Here is a 16,578-nt window from a genome sequence, read left to right as displayed (position 1 = left end):
AAATTGCTGTTTTTTTCCATTCCATAAAAAATATTCTTCACTTTTTCAGTACATTATGTGGCAAAAATTGGTGCCAATATAAAATACAAAAATACAACTCTTGACACAAAAAAAGCTTTCATACTAGTATGTCATTGAAAAAATAGAAGCTATGACTCTTGCAGTGCGGCAGTAAAAATAAAAAAATGGCTCTAGCACAGAGAGGTTAAGGTGAATTTTTCACTATATAAATTAACAATGGATAATACAGAATTACAGAATTGGTATTCTTTAACTTCCTGCTGTTAGGTCACTTTTAAGTGTCTTCCTGCCAGTAAGGCTAGGTCACTTCTTTAAATTGTAACCACCCAAAATATCTTCTGTTTTCCAAAAAGGGCTTCGTTTTTTTCATTTTACTGGGAACAAGCTTGAAAAAACAGAAGTAAAGTAGACAAGGGTGTAATAGACTTCCATTGCCCAGTGTTGTATGTAGAACATTCCTTTAAGGACTATGAATCCAATTATGAAAACATTTCTTGGAACGTAGTAAGGTCCTGTTTTCCCATCTTCAGCAAGCTTAGCCTATGGCCAAAAAGTCTGCATCATTACTGTTGAAATCTGTTTATTTTTCAAAGCTGAAAACTGCAATTCTCTCTTCCCAACACTTCAATCTGTTTTCTTACATCTACTTCAAATTTTGTTTATTAACATGTAAATTCGACAGAGTCAAAACAGTCCAGATTTGGATTAATGGTTCAAACAGCCAGAGAAAAATCCAGACTAGTAATTAAAGACAGAATCTAGTTGATTAGCTTGTCTCAGATTATTGTCATTGATTTCCAACATTTTATTCTCCTGCGGTTTCCAAACATTTGGTGATATTTATGAACATCTGTAAACCTGATGTCAGTGGTCTGCTCCAATCTGATGATCAGCCAGTCTGGTCTCCAGCTCCGCCAGAAAAAAAATTAAAGTCAGATCTAACTTCAGAGCTGATGTGATTGATAGATATATAAATAATATCTTTTTTAATTAGTGTTCATTTTTAGAGAATTTTTAGAAGACATAAACTTTTCTAAATGATACCATTGGGTCGGCATAGAAGGGTTGTTGACACAAAAATAGAAAACAAGGATGAAACTGTAATTGGAGCACAGTGCACCCATTGTGGACAACCAGTTACCATGACCTTGAAGAGCTTCGAATTAGACCCTAGAGCTAGAAAACAGGGCAATAATGAGGTGCTATTTGATGTATTGATAGGTTTCAACAGTACAGTTGCTTTGCTAAACTTGCTGCAACTAAAGACTGAGCCTTATGGCGTAACTGCCACATGTAACCTGCCTATATTGCTGGAGTAGATTTACCTTATACTAATTCCCAAACTATGATCCTGTTGTAGCAGTCCGGTTGTTACTAAGTATTACAGAGTGTCAAAATTCTGTTGTCGAGTGTACCGAGACCAGGGGCTCCTTCCTTGTCCCTGATGCTAGGTGCGGCCTAGCTCAACCTGTTCCCCGGATTACTTCTGATGGTGAAGACGTCGGGGCCATGTACCATTCCCTTAGCTCCTGAATCTGACACCTCTCTGTGACGGAAAACCCGTGACAGAGAGACTGGGATCAGATACACTACCGTTCAAAAGTTTAGGGTCACCCAGACAATTTTGTGTTTTCCATAAAAACTCATACTTTTATTAATCAAATGAATTGAAAATCTAGTCCAGACATTGACAAGGTTCTAAAAAAAGATTTTTATTAGAACTAATAATTTTCTCTTTCAAACTTTACTTTCATCAAAGAATGCTCTCTTTGCAGCAATTACAGAATTGCAGACCTTTGGCATTCTAGTAGTTAATTTGCTGAGGTAATCTGGAGAAATGTCATCCCATGCTTCCAGAAGCCCCTTCCACAAGTTGGTTTGGCTTGATGGGCACTTTTTGCGTACCATACGGTCAAGCTGCTTCCTCAACAGCTCAATGGGGTTGAGATCTGGTGACTGCGCTGGCCACTCCATTACAGATAGAATATCAGCTGTGTTGTGAATTTGCTTTTTGCTCCCTCTAGTGGTTACTAGTTTTTTGACTCTGGTTTTTCTGTCATTCCTTTTATCCGCACCTGGGTCGTTAGTTAGGGGTGTTGCTATATAAGCTCCCTGGACCTTCAGTTCAATGCCTGGCAACGTAGTTATCAGAGCTAGTCTGCTGTGCTCTTGTCTACTGATCCTGGTTCCAGTTATATCAGCTAAGTCTGCCTTTTGCTTTTTGCTATTTGTTTTGGTTTTGTATTTTTGTCCAGCTTGTTCCAAATCTATATCCTGACCTTTGCTGGAAGCTCTAGGGGGCTGGTGTTCTCCCCCCGGACCGTTAGACGGTTCGGGGGTTCTTGAATTTCCAGTGTGGATTTTGATAGGGTTTTTGTTGACCATATAAGTTACCTTTCTTTATTCTGCTATCAGTAAGCGGGCCTCTCTGTGCTAAACCTGGTTCATTTCTGTGTTTGTCATTTCCTCTTACCTCACCGTCATTATTTGTGGGGGGCTTCTATCCAGCTTTGGGGTCCCCTTCTCTGGAGGCAAGAAAGGTCTTTGTTTTCCTCTACTAGGGGTAGCTAGATTCTCCGGCTGGCGCGTGTCATCTAGAATCAACGTAGGAATGATCCCCGGCTACTTCTAGTGTTGGCGTTAGGAGTAGATATATGGTCAACCCAGTTACCACTGCCCTATGAGCTGGATTTTTGTATTCTGCAGACTTCCACGTTCCTCTGAGACCCTCGCCATTGGGGTCATAACAGTTTGCCAGGCCAGTATTAAATGTTTAATGCATTGCAGAAGAGGGATTATAAGAAAGAAGATTCTGAGGTTTTTTTTTCTCTTCTTCCCCTTTACCTCAGAGTGGCTATGCTTGCTGCAGACATGAATGTCCAGACCTTGATTACAAGTGTGGACCAGCTGGCTACTCGTGTGCAGGGCATACAAGACTATGTTATCAGAAATCCTAGGTCAGAACCTAAAATACCGATTCCTGAACTGTTTTCCGGAGACAGGTTTAAGTTTAGGAATTTCGTGAATAATTGTAAATTGTTTTTGTCCCTGAGACCCTGTTCATCTGGAGATTCTGCTCAGCAAGTAAAAATTGTGATTTCGTTCTTACGGGGCGACCCTCAGGATTGGGCTTTTTCGCTGGCGCCAGGAGATCCGGCATTGGCTGATCTTGATGCGTTTTTTCTGGCGCTCGGTTTACTTTATGAGGAACCCAATCTTGAGATTCAGGCAGAAAAGGCCTTGCTGGCTATGTCTCAGGGGCAGGACGAGGCTGAAGTGTATTGCCAAAAATTTCGGAAATGGTCCGTGCTGACACATTGGAACGAGTGTGCACTGGCCGCTAATTTTAGAAATGGCCTTTCTGAAGCCATTAAGAATGTTATGGTGGGTTTTCCCATTCCCACAGGTCTGAATGACACTATGGCACTGGCTATTCAAATTGACCGGCGGTTGCGGGAGCGCAAAACCGCAAATTCCCTCATGGTGTTGTCTGAACAGACACCTAATTCGGTGCAATGTGATAGAAAAACCGCAAATTCCCTCATGGTGTTGTCTGAACAGACACCTGATTTAATGCAATGTGATAGAATCCTGACTAGAAATGAGCGGAAAATTCATAGACGCCGGAATGGCTTGTGCTACTACTGTGGTGATTCTACACATGTTATCTCAGCATGCTCTAAACGTATAGCTAAGGTTGTTAGTCCTGTCACCGTTGGTAATTTGCAACCTAAATTTATTCTGTCTGTAACTTTGATTTGCTCACTGTCATCTTATCCTGTCATGGCGTTTGTAGATTCAGGTGCTGCCCTGAGTCTCATGGATCTCTCATTTGCTAAGCGCTGTGGTTTTACTCTTGAACCATTAGAAAATCCTATTCCTCTTAGGGGTATTGATGCTACACCATTGGCAGCAAATAAACCGCAGTATTGGACACAGGTTACCATGTGCATGACTCCTGAACACCGCGAGGTGATACGTTTCCTGGTTTTACATAAAATGCATGATTTGGTTGTTTTAGGGCTGCCATGGTTACAGACCCATAATCCAGTCCTGGACTGGAAGGCTATGTCAGTCTCAAGTTGGGGCTGTCGTGGTATTCATGGGGATTCCCTGCCTGTGTCTATTGCTTCTTCTACGCCTTCGGAAGTTCCGGAGTATTTGTCTGATTATCAGGATGTCTTCAGTGAGTCTGAGTCCAGTGCACTGCCTCCTCATAGGGACTGTGACTGTGCTATAGATTTGATCCCAGGCAGTAAATTTCCTAAGGGAAGACTGTTTAATCTGTCGGTACCTGAACATACCGCTATGCGTTCATATATCAAGGAGTCTCTGGAGAAAGGACATATTCGTCCGTCTTCTTCCCCTCTTGGTGCGGGATTCTTTTTTGTGGCAAAAAAAGACGGATCTTTGAGACCTTGTATTGATTATCGGCTTTTAAATAAGATCACTGTCAAATTTCAGTATCCTTTACCGCTGTTGTCTGACTTGTTTGCCCGGATTAAGGGTGCCAAGTGGTTCACCAAGATAGACCTTCGTGGTGCGTACAACCTTGTGCGCATTAAGCAAGGTGATGAATGGAAAACCGCATTCAATACGCCCGAAGGTCATTTTGAGTACTTGGTGATGCCTTTTGGGCTCTCCAATGCGCCTTCAGTTTTTCAGTCCTTTATGCATGACATTTTCCGGAAGTATCTGGATAAATTTTTGATTGTTTATCTGGATGATATTTTGGTTTTTTCTGATAATTGGGATTCGCATGTGGAGCAGGTCAGGTTGGTCTTTAAAATTTTGCGTGAAAATTCTTTGTTTGTCAAGGGCTCAAAGTGTCTCTTTGGTGTACAGAAGGTTCCCTTTTTGGGGTTCATTTTTTCCCCTTCTGCTGTGGAGATGGACCCAGTCAAGGTCCGAGCTATTCTTGATTGGACTCAGCCCTCGTCAGTTAAGAGTCTTCAGAAGTTCTTGGGCTTCGCTAACTTCTACCGTCGTTTTATCGCTAATTTTTCTAGCATTGTGAAACCTTTGACGGATATGACCAAGAAGGGCTCCGATGTAGCTAACTGGGCTCCTGCTGCCGTGGAGGCTTTCCAGGAGTTGAAACGCCGGTTTACTTCGGCGCCTGTTTTGTGCCAGCCTGACGTCTCACTTCCCTTTCAGGTTGAGGTGGATGCTTCGGAGATTGGGGCAGGGGCCGTTTTGTCGCAGAGAGGCCCTGGTTGCTCTGTTATGAAACCTTGTGCCTTTTTCTCTAGGAAGTTTTCGCCTGCCGAGCGAAATTATGATGTGGGCAATCGGGAGTTGTTGGCCATGAAATGGGCATTTGAGGAGTGGCGTCATTGGCTCGAGGGTGCTAAGCATCGTGTGGTGGTCTTGACTGATCACAAAAATCTGATGTATCTCGAGTCTGCTAAACGCCTTAATCCGAGACAGGCCCGCTGGTCATTGTTTTTCTCCCGCTTTGATTTTGTTGTCTCGTATTTACCAGGTTCAAAGAATGTGAAGGCCGATGCTCTTTCTAGGAGCTTTGTGCCTGATGCTCCTGGAGTCGCTGATCCTGTTGGTATTCTTAAAGATGGAGTTATCTTGTCAGCTATTTCTCCGGATCTGCGACGTGTGTTGCAGAGATTTCAGGCTGATAGGCCTGAGTCTTGTCCACCTGACAGACTGTTTGTCCCGGATAAGTGGACCAGCAGAGTCATTTCCGAGGTTCATTCCTCGGTGTTGGCAGGTCACCCGGGAATTTTTGGCACCAGAGATCTGGTGGCCAGGTCCTTTTGGTGGCCTTCCTTGTCAAGGGATGTGCGGTCATTTGTGCAGTCCTGTGGGACTTGTGCTCGAGCTAAGCCTTGCTGTTCTCGTGCCAGCGGTTTGCTCTTGCCCTTGCCTGTCCCGAAGAGACCTTGGACACATATCTCCATGGATTTCATTTCTGATCTTCCGCTATCTCAGGGCATGTCCGTTATCTGGGTGATATGTGATCGCTTCTCCAAGATGGTCCATTTGGTTCCTTTGCCTAAGCTGCCTTCCTCTTCCGATCTGGTTCCTGTGTTTTTCCAGAACGTGGTTCGTTTGCACGGCATCCCTGAGAATATTGTGTCAGACAGAGGATCCCAGTTCGTTTCCAGGTTCTGGCGATCCTTTTGTAGTAGGATGGGCATTGATTTGTCGTTTTCGTCTGCTTTCCATCCTCAGACTAATGGACAGACGGAGCGAACCAATCAGACTTTGGAGGCTTATTTGAGGTGTTTTGTCTCTGCTGATCAGGACGATTGGGTGACATTCTTGCCGTTGGCTGAGTTTGCCCTTAATAATCGGGCTAGTTCCGCCACCTTGGTTTCGCCTTTTTTCTGCAACTCTGGTTTCCATCCTCGCTTTTCTTCGGGTCATGTGGAGCCTTCTGACTGTCCTGGGGTGGATTCTGTGGTGGATAGGTTGCAGCAGATCTGGAATCATGTGGTGGACAACTTGAAGTTGTCACAGGAGAAGGCTCAGCGCTTTGCCAACCGCCGCCGCGGTGTGGGTCCCCGACTACGCGTTGGGGATTTGGTATGGCTTTCTTCCCGCTTTGTTCCTATGAAGGTCTCCTCTCCCAAATTTAAACCTCGTTTTATTGGGCCTTACAAGATATTGGAAATCCTTAATCCTGTATCTTTTCGTCTGGATCTTCCTGTGTCGTTTGCTATTCACAATGTATTTCATAGGTCCTTGTTGCGGCGGTACATTGTGCCTGTAGTTCCTTCTGCTGAGCCTCCTGCTCCTGTGTTGGTTGAGGGCGAGTTGGAATACGTGGTGGAGAAGATCTTGGATTCTCGCCTCTCCAGGCGGAGGCTTCAGTACCTGGTCAAGTGGAAGGGCTATGGTCAGGAGGATAATTCCTGGGTGGTCGCCTCTGATGTTCATGCGGCCGATTTAGTTCGTGCCTTTCATGCCGCTCATCCTGATCGCCCTGGTGGTCGTGGTGAGGGTTCGGTGACCCCTCACTAAGGGGGGGGTACTGTTGTGAATTTGCTTTTTGCTCCCTCTAGTGGTTACTAGTTTTTTGACTCTGGTTTTTCTGTCATTCCTTTTATCCGCACCTGGGTCGTTAGTTAGGGGTGTTGCTATATAAGCTCCCTGGACCTTCAGTTCAATGCCTGGCAACGTAGTTATCAGAGCTAGTCTGCTGTGCTCTTGTCTACTGATCCTGGTTCCAGTTATATCAGCTAAGTCTGCCTTTTGCTTTTTGCTATTTGTTTTGGTTTTGTATTTTTGTCCAGCTTGTTCCAAATCTATATCCTGACCTTTGCTGGAAGCTCTAGGGGGCTGGTGTTCTCCCCCCGGACCGTTAGACGGTTCGGGGGTTCTTGAATTTCCAGTGTGGATTTTGATAGGGTTTTTGTTGACCATATAAGTTACCTTTCTTTATTCTGCTATCAGTAAGCGGGCCTCTCTGTGCTAAACCTGGTTCATTTCTGTGTTTGTCATTTCCTCTTACCTCACCGTCATTATTTGTGGGGGGCTTCTATCCAGCTTTGGGGTCCCCTTCTCTGGAGGCAAGAAAGGTCTTTGTTTTCCTCTACTAGGTGTAGCTAGATTCTCCGGCTGGCGCGTGTCATCTAGAATCAACGTAGGAATGATCCCCGGCTACTTCTAGTGTTGGCGTTAGGAGTAGATATATGGTCAACCCAGTTACCACTGCCCTATGAGCTGGATTTTTGTATTCTGCAGACTTCCACGTTCCTCTGAGACCCTCGCCATTGGGGTCATAACACAGCTGCCTGCCTCTTCCCTAAATAATTTTTGCATAATTTGTGCTTTGGGTCATTGTCCTGCTGTAGGATGAAATTGGCTCCAATCAAGCACAGTACACAGAGTATAGCATGGGGTTGCAAAGTGGAGTGATAGCCTTCCTTATTCAATATCCCTTTTACCTTGTACAAATCTCCCACTTTACCAGCACCAAAGGAATCCCAGACCATCACTTTACCTCCACCATGCTTGACAGATGGTGTTAGGCACTCTTCCAGCATCTTTTCAGTTTTTCTGCCTCTCACAAATGTTCTTCTGTGTGTCAAGAGCACCGCAGGGTACTCAGACTGTGCGCCCATGCACGTGTCATGAGCAGGGACGATGAAGACTGGGATGTCCAGATAGGTGGTGCGACTACAGAGACGAGTCGTGCAGCAGGTACAGGACCTGAAGCATTTGACCACCAGAGGAGTGGCCGAGGGCGCAGAGCCTAACCCCAGAGTCCTGGGGAACAGAGTACCAGCGGGCAGCGCAGGACAAGGTGTGGGAACCACACGAATACAAACGGAGAAAAATTCATTTGTGGAGAATGAAAAAAAACTGTCTCCATCTTCTCCATTCAGTCCATGAAACTCTGACCATACTTGGATGTCATCCTAGTGCGGTACGATTTTTTCATAGACCCATAGAGTTAAATGGCTGAGGATGATCCGATAATCAGAGGCAAAATGTGCATGCTGTGAGGTTTTTTTCCTCGGACATCTTAGTCCAAAGAAAAAATCGGACATGTGCCTGCCTCCTTGAATAACGTTAGTCCAAGTGCGATCCGATGTTTTGACGGATCACACTTTGACTGAAACTACAATCAATTGCACAAGCCCTAAGGAATAAAGAATGCCCAGGTAAATGAAATCTGCATGTATTTGGAGAGAAGCAGGAGGAATAGCTGTAATCCAAATGAGTACAAAACGAAAGAGTGTCACCACCTTCAGAGTATGAGAATCCTCTGAAAACATCAAATTTCATCCAGAGATCAGGCTTTCTAATTCCAGAAGTTCCAAGCATCAACAGTGGATTCCGCAGTAGGTGTCAAATGTAAGCGCTCTGCCAGACTGCAGAAGTAAATGGTTACCTAATTCCCTGCAAAATAAAAAGGTGTTATTGTTTCCTAAGTAGCTACTGTGGTAGATTTGCAGATATTTTAAGAGCATTAGTTGATGTAGATTTCAAGAAAGGGGGTAGGGACAATTATTCAATACAAGCTGTAAGAGGGAAAAATATTACAAAAAGGATTACGTAGCACAGGACTGGCCTGTTCCCTTCTATACATCATTCAATAGTGCTATTAGAATTAGTCATAGTTGCACTTTGTTACTTTTAACATCATGTTTAGACTTATTTCTAAATGTAATATTTATATGAAAAATGTACTAACGTTTATTCGGCAAATCAGAAAACGAGCCATTAACTGGAGCGAGGTGAGGAGAAGTTGGCCGGGACCATCTCTGCCAGCATTGACTGGACCCCCAAGGCTATGTGCACACATTGCGGATTTTGCTGCAGATCCGCAGCGGATTTGATGCTGCGGATCTGCAGCTGTTTTCCATGCGTTGTACAGTACCATGTAAACGTATGGAAAACAGAATCTGCAGTGCACATGCTGTGGAAAAAAAGGCATGGAAATGCAGCGGTGTTTTTTCCGCAGTATGTCAATTCTTTGTGCGGATTTTGCAGCGGTTTACACCTGCTCCATAATAGGAATCCGCAGGTGTAAAACTGCAGGTGGAATCCCCACAAAAAAACGCAGGAAATGCGCGGTAAATACGCGGATAATCCGCAGTGTGGTTTACCTGCGGGTTTTGCTAAAAATCCGCACACCAATCCACAACGTGTGCACATAGCCCAACTCTCTTATCTACAGAATACTGACTTGAGTCCAGTTGTATGACAATAGAAGGTGCTCATACACATGATATAAATGTAGGCCCAGACAACTGATTTTAAAGGGATTGGCAGCATGAATCAGAGTCTGTCTACACAATTGTAGCCAGGGATATTTCACTCAGAGATCACACAGTTTGGAAAGCAATGCTTGGGTTATAGGAAGAGATGGTTCCCGGCCATCTCCTCACCTCGCTCCAGAACAGGGTAGAAAGAAGGAGGCCAGGGACCATCTCTCCCTATTGTCTTCGGGTGGCGTTTCAAAGTATAAATTTTCTCTAAAGTGCTGCTGCATTTCACAGTAAAACATACCTGACTGCAGTCGTGCAGACAGAATCTCTTTCACGCTGCCCTTGGTTTGGGTAACATGAATCCACCCCACCATGATGAACATTCGCACTTAAGTAAAGGAATGGGTCAGAGACTAAGGCACAAGAACCTCTAAAGTGTCCCCCCTCTTTTTCACCAAAAAATAACAGCAAAAGTAAAAAAAAAGTTATGTACTTTAATGGTGAGGCTCAACATATATTCCCCACAGTCAGCCCATCTTATCTTCCCCCACAGACAGCCCATAATTTGTTCCCCATAACCAGCCCCTCATATGTCCCCATAATCAGCTTCTCATATGTCTTCCATAGCCAACCCCTCATGTATCCCCCATAGCTAGCCCCTCATATGTCCCTATAGCCAACCCAACATATGTTCCCCAAAGCCAGCCCCACATATGTCCCCCATAGCCAGCCCCCCATATGCCCCACATAGCCAGGCCCACATGTGTCCCCCATACCTAGCCCCTTTTATGTCCCCCATTCATTGGCAAAATATAAAAAAGGGTTTATACTTACCTAATCCTGGCTCCTTGTACACCGTGGCCATTGACTCCTATTGCTTCCTGTGCAGCAGTGGACACTGCATGGGGCAATTACATCACTGTATCACGCCATCCGACATCCCCTGCATGCGCCGTCTCCTACAGATCACAGGCCAGAAGTGACCTGCTTTTTTCAGGAGATCCCAGCAGGGCAGGGAGCTGCTCTGACATAAATTGTATTCGTGTCTTACAGATGAGAATACAATTGAGTGCGGGGAGGGAGCGAGGGCCGGGGCGCAGAATAGAGATGAGTGAGCGATGTCAGTGGCTGACACTACTTCCCTGTGTGCCTGTTACTGTGCAGAATGTCTGCAGCCGGAAGAAGATGCTGGGCGGCTACAGACATTCAGCCATGACACTTTTTTCCCCAAGTGCCACCCCCTCTGGGAGGCAAGAGGCAGTGCCCTAGGCGGGTACCTACCTTGCCTACCCCTCATCCCTACCCTGCATGAATCTAATGATGGGTTTCCTTTAATATGCCAAATGCTTTTTGGTCGAGGTTGATAAGGTATCACCAAAGGAGTATGGCAACAGCATATTTTTGTTTCCTAATCGAAAAAAAAAATATATGCAGACCTGTGCAAGCTGAAATAACGACATTCATGATCAAGTTAGTAGACATAGTCTACTTGAAGGGGGTGGTCCAAAATCAGAATTCATTTTCAACCTAAATCGCTATCTGTTTAATGCCATAATCTAAACTATTTTCTAATATACTGTAATTAAAAATTCCCTATCCTTAACTACACTAACTGCTTTTATTTTTTTTTCACTTCCTTTTTGATGACCCTTTGAGAGTCCCAGTGCATGCTGTGTTACTCAAACGCAGTGTCATCAAGGGGCAGAGACTACGGTCACTGCCCCAGCCCCTGCCTCCATCCCTGAAATGAAGCGTCATCAGTGACGTTCGTTTCAGGGGCTGGGCTAGTCCTTGTGCGATGTGCACAATTACAGTGCACTCTCTCAATGGCTCAGTTTAGCAGTAAAGAGTCGGCAGGAGAGTGCACTGTTGGTACGTATAGTCAGTATACCCAGTTTGCAGAGACCAATGATGTCTCTTTGTGTACATCTCACAGGCATTATCCTAGCCCCAAAACAAGCTTTTCAGGAAGGGGGCAGGGGCTGTGGCAGTGAGCCAGATTCTGCCCCCAGATGATACTTTATTTAAGTATCCCAGCATGCACTGGGATTCTCAAAAAAAAGGAGAGAAAGTGCAGATAGTGAAAGATGGGAAAATTGTAATCACACACTATTAGAAAATAAGTACATTTAATTTAAATTAGATTTTAGACCACCCCTTTAAGAATGATCTGATCATGTAAAATAGGGGTTACATTAAAATATGAGAAATAAGAGATTAATTACCCTTTTTTCTTTATTTTCCAGCCTACAGCTCAGCTATCCCTTATACATGTTGTGAGTTTGCATCAGAAGTACATCAGGATATATGAAAGCTTTCTTTAAACATAGAAATCTTCCTTCTATCTGTGGATAACGATATTTGCTTGAAATTGATCACTAATTAAGAAGGTAACATATTTGTAGGCCTCCATTACAAAATTCTTCAATACTTTAATCTTTATCGGACTCTTCGATCTAGCTTTGTGTTGTCTATTTCACACTTTTTTATCCATCATGATCATTTACATTTGTCTATTTCTTATTACTTGTATAGCTTTCCATAATACTGGTTCCATTAAAATAATTAATTCAAGGGTAATACAGACACTGCTGCTAAGTTTTCAGAACCATAAAGAGGGCTCATGCACATGAATAACTATATTGGATGAGTGCTATCCATGGTTTTTATGCACTCGTACCCATGATATTCTATTGGGCTGTGCACATGTCAAATTTTTTTCTTCGGACCTAGTGGTATAAGGAAAAAATCGGAGACATGTCTAATTTTGATAGCAGTGTCAGATCAAAATTGGTAATGCAACTATATGGGTCCATGAAAAACATCAGACTGCACTCGGATGACATCCAAGCGTGGTCCAATTTTCACAGACTGACAGAATAGAGAAACTTTTTTTTTTCTCTCCAGCTCTGAGAAAAATAGATCCCAACACTGATAAAACTCTGACCGTTTTTCTCGGATGGAGAGAAAATAGTCATGTGCACCTACCCTGATACTCGGCAGGCTGATCTATGGAGTCATGCTTCTGACTCCTCTATTACTCCAACTCCTTCATAAATGAAAGACATAACTTTCAGGGACCGGGCTAATCTCTGCTCACTGGATTTGCTCCTTACAATGCGCACTGACAGCGCTGTCTCTTGCCGATTCATCACTTCTCATCAGAGATGGCGAGGGAGTGCACTGTCACTGTGCATTAAAAAGGATATTGCACAGTGACAAGATCCTACTGAGCATACACTGGAATTGACAATCGTTGCACATCGCACAGGGACTAGCCCAGCATCTGAAATGAACATTAATGATGACGCTTTGTTTCAGGGTGGGGCAGAGGCTGAGGCAGTGCATGCAGCCTCCGCCCCTGATGACCTCTCACTTGACTATCCCAGCATGCACTGGGGGTTCTCAAATAAAGCATTATCAAACATGAAGTTGGTAAAAAATAAATAAAACAAATAGAGCAGAGAGGAAACAGCAGGGAATTTGTAATTAAAGTATATTAGAAAAGAGATAAGATTAAGTAGATAGAAATTTAGGAACCCTTTTAACTTACTTAAAAATATATTTATAGGATTCAAATTTCTCAATTTTCCCAAATTCTCATAAAACTAAATATGCAGTTTATGATATTATGGATTAATATTTTTATTTGGAAGTTGTAGTTAAATTTGCTCACCTCATTTTTCTGTAAACACAGAATGTGTCACTTTTTTGACAAATATAGTGGCTTACGAAAGTAGTCACCCCCTTGGCATTCTACCTGTTTTGTTAGATCACAACCTGTGTTCAAATGGTTTTGTAATCAAATTTGTGTGTGATGCATCAGCACTAAATAGTCTAAGTTTGTGTAGTGAGAAAAATAGAGGCATCAATTAAATTTATACGATTAAAAAAATAAAAATTGGCATGTGCATATGTATTCACCCCTTTTTCTATGAAGCCCCTAAAATGTCTGGTGCAAGAAATGACCTTCATAAGTCACATGATTAGTGACAGAAAGTCCACCTGTGTGCAATCTAAGTGTCACATGGTCTGTCACTATATACACACCTTTTCCGAAAGGCCACAGAAGGTGCAACAACATTAAGCAAGAGGCGCCACTAACCAAACACTATGAAGACCAAGGAGATCTCCAAACAAGTCAGAGGCAAAGTTATTGAGAAGTACAAGTCAGGGTTGGGTTACAAAAAAAATTCCTATCTTTGATGATGCCCCAGAGCACCATCAAATCCATTATCATCAAATGGAAAGAACATCGTGCCACAACAAACCTGCAAGGATGGTATTAATCAGAGAGGCAGCACAGAGACCAAAGGTAACCCTGAGGGTATGTGCACACATTGCGGATTTGACGCAGTGGATTCGCAGCAGTTTTCCATGTGGTGTACAGTACCATGTAAACCTATGGAAAATCAAATCCGCAGTGCACATGCTGCGGAAAAATCCGTGTGGAAACGCTGTGGTTTATTTTCCGTAGCATGTCAATTCTTTGTGCGGATTCCACAGCGTTTTACACCTGCTCCAAAATTGGAATCCGTGCTATTTGCCATTTTTTTTCGGGGTGCAGTTGGGCCCATTCGGTCTTGTAAACTGTGGTGTCTGTTCACATGGGATGCATTTGGATAGTGCTGGGCAGCCTGCCTGATCTAATAGAGTGTGTTGCAGCCATCTTAACTACATGGGTCCACTGCATCCTGACAGTGCATTTGTTTGGAGGCCTAGGCAGGTAAGCATCTCTGCCGTTTTGCTGTTTTCTACATACCACAAAGCTTCATGTCCGTTCTATATCTGAATCAGTGATCAGACCTGTTTATCCACATCAATGGGTCTGTAAAAAATAAATCAGGCACATAGACTTCACCTTTTGGTCTTTTTTTTTTTTAGCTAACAGGAAAAATGGATATCATACTGGTGGTAAAAATGAATACGGACCAAAAATGGATGAAAATCGGATTCAACACACTGATGAAAAATAGTTTTTTGATTTTTTTTTTCTCGCATGCAAAAAATAAAACAAAAAATATGCGTCTTAAGTGAGAGCTTAAACTGTCTTGCTGGAGTAAAATGCACAAAAATTATTAAAATGTGCATATTTGGTATGATGCATGTAATCTAGAAGTAGATTGGGATTAAAATATCCCCTCCCACACAAACCTGCCCATTTTCTCACTTTTAAAAAGTTGCAGATTGTAGCAGAAGTATCATGTGCACCAAAGTTCATGATTTTTTTTATGGTAGAAAATTGGTGTAAAGCCGCTAAGAAATCTTCTCATAAAGCTTTTCAGTGCATAACATTTTAATAGCCATTTTACATTGTTTATTTGGTATTAATAGATGCCTGGAACCTTTTTTTGCAGGAACTTATTGGGAACAGACATATCTACCTACATTTTTATGAAAAAGAGGATTTTCTTCAGGATCTCAAAGCTTAAATGTAAGCTATACAAATGATCATAGATGGCGACATGTAACCTATGTACAGCTGGGCTTCCGACACTCTTGACAAACAGTTGATTTTTTCAGGAGAAGCAGCCGACAGTCTGGCATGATCACTGCACTGCAGAAGAAATGTACTTTTACATGGTATCCAATTTTAGCTTTTAGAAGTGATGTGTTGAGCGAAGGACCCCCAATATGCCATTCATAAACCCTAGAGCATCGTTCCCCAACTTCAGTCCTCCAAAGCCAACAACAGATGATGGAAGCATTATCATGGCACCAGAAATTCCTGCAGGTCCTTTCACCTCAGCAATACTAAAGAAATCCTGCCTGAAAACATCAACTGTTGATGACTCTTCACTACTGGAGTTGGGTAAAACTGCCCTAGAGGAGCATACATACAAACATAGGTGGACATACTGCCGGTTCAACCGCTGCGGCTGCTCCGGGGCCTGGAGGTTTCCGCGGGCCCCTGCAGGGTGACTAATAATGAGGGCAATCTGGCCAGTTTATCCGGCCCTGAGGCTCCGGGAGGCCCCTGGCCAGATTGCCCTCATGTGCAGCAGGCAGGGAGCAATCCCTGCAGCTCCGCTGCCTGCAAAAGAAAATGGAAGTGGAGTGGAGCTGCAGGGAATGGATCTGTCCTGCTTCCTGCTCGCGCTTCCTGTCTCACACAGCAGCGGCTGAATGACATCATCATTCAGTTCCGTGGCTGTGCGAGACAGGAAGCTGCCGGTGATGGTGCGGCTTCAGGATACCATGCGCAGAGGTGAGGTGAGGTGTGTGTGTGTGTGTGTAGAGAGGTGAATGGTGCTGTGTGTGTGTAGGTGGAGGAGAGGGCAATGATGGGGGAATGGGGCAGAAGGCAATGATTAGATTGACGAAGAGGGCATTGATAGTGGTGGTGGGGGAGAAAGCAATGATGGGGTGGTGGAAAGGGCAATAATTGGTGTAGTGGGGAAGAGGAAATGATGGAGGTGGTGAATGGACAATAATGGGGTGGTGGGGAGGAGGAAATGATGGAGGCGGTGTATTGGACAATGATGGGGTAGTGGGGGAAAAGACAATGATGGTGGTGGTGAAAAGGGAAATGATGGGGATGGTGGGGAGGAGGAAATGATAGAGGTCATGGAATGGGTAATGATGGGGAGAAAACAATGATGGCAGTGGAAAGGAAAATGTTGGGGTGGTGGGCAGGAGGCAATGATGGAGGTGGTGAAACGGGTAATGATGGGAGTGGTGGGGAGGAGGAAATGGAGGTCATGGAATGGGTAATGATGGGGGTGGTGGGGGAGAAGACAATGATGATGGTGGTGGAAAGGACAATGATGGGGGTGGGGGAGGAGGAAGTGATGGAGGTGGTGGAATGGGTAATGATGGGGTAGTGGGGGAGAAGGCAAAGATGGTGGCAGTGGAAAGGACAATTATGGTGGTGGTG

The 16,578-nt window shown here is 43.9% G+C and overlaps 1 protein-coding gene across 3 annotated transcripts in view; it reads left to right on the top strand.

Annotated features, from left to right (window-relative positions):
• COL8A1 (collagen type VIII alpha 1 chain) overlaps positions 1 to 16,578 on the top strand; it is a 149,132-nt gene that overhangs the window by 64,310 nt on the left and 68,244 nt on the right. Inside the window, exons 2-3 of one of the 3 annotated variants that reach the window (XM_077294126.1) lie at positions 11,948 to 12,091; positions 15,059 to 15,135. The exons of 1 other annotated variant lie outside the window; for it this stretch is intronic. The gene's annotated coding sequence lies outside the window, so the exon portion shown is untranslated. The remainder of the gene's footprint in view (positions 1 to 11,947; positions 12,092 to 15,058; positions 15,136 to 16,578) is intronic. One more of the 3 variants, XM_077294127.1, reaches the window with a different exon arrangement.

This window comes from Ranitomeya variabilis, chromosome 3 (assembly GCF_051348905.1).
Source record: "Ranitomeya variabilis isolate aRanVar5 chromosome 3, aRanVar5.hap1, whole genome shotgun sequence".
NCBI classification, from domain to species: Eukaryota; Metazoa; Chordata; class Amphibia; order Anura; family Dendrobatidae; genus Ranitomeya; species Ranitomeya variabilis.
This window is presented reverse-complemented; position numbering and strand designations above follow the sequence as displayed.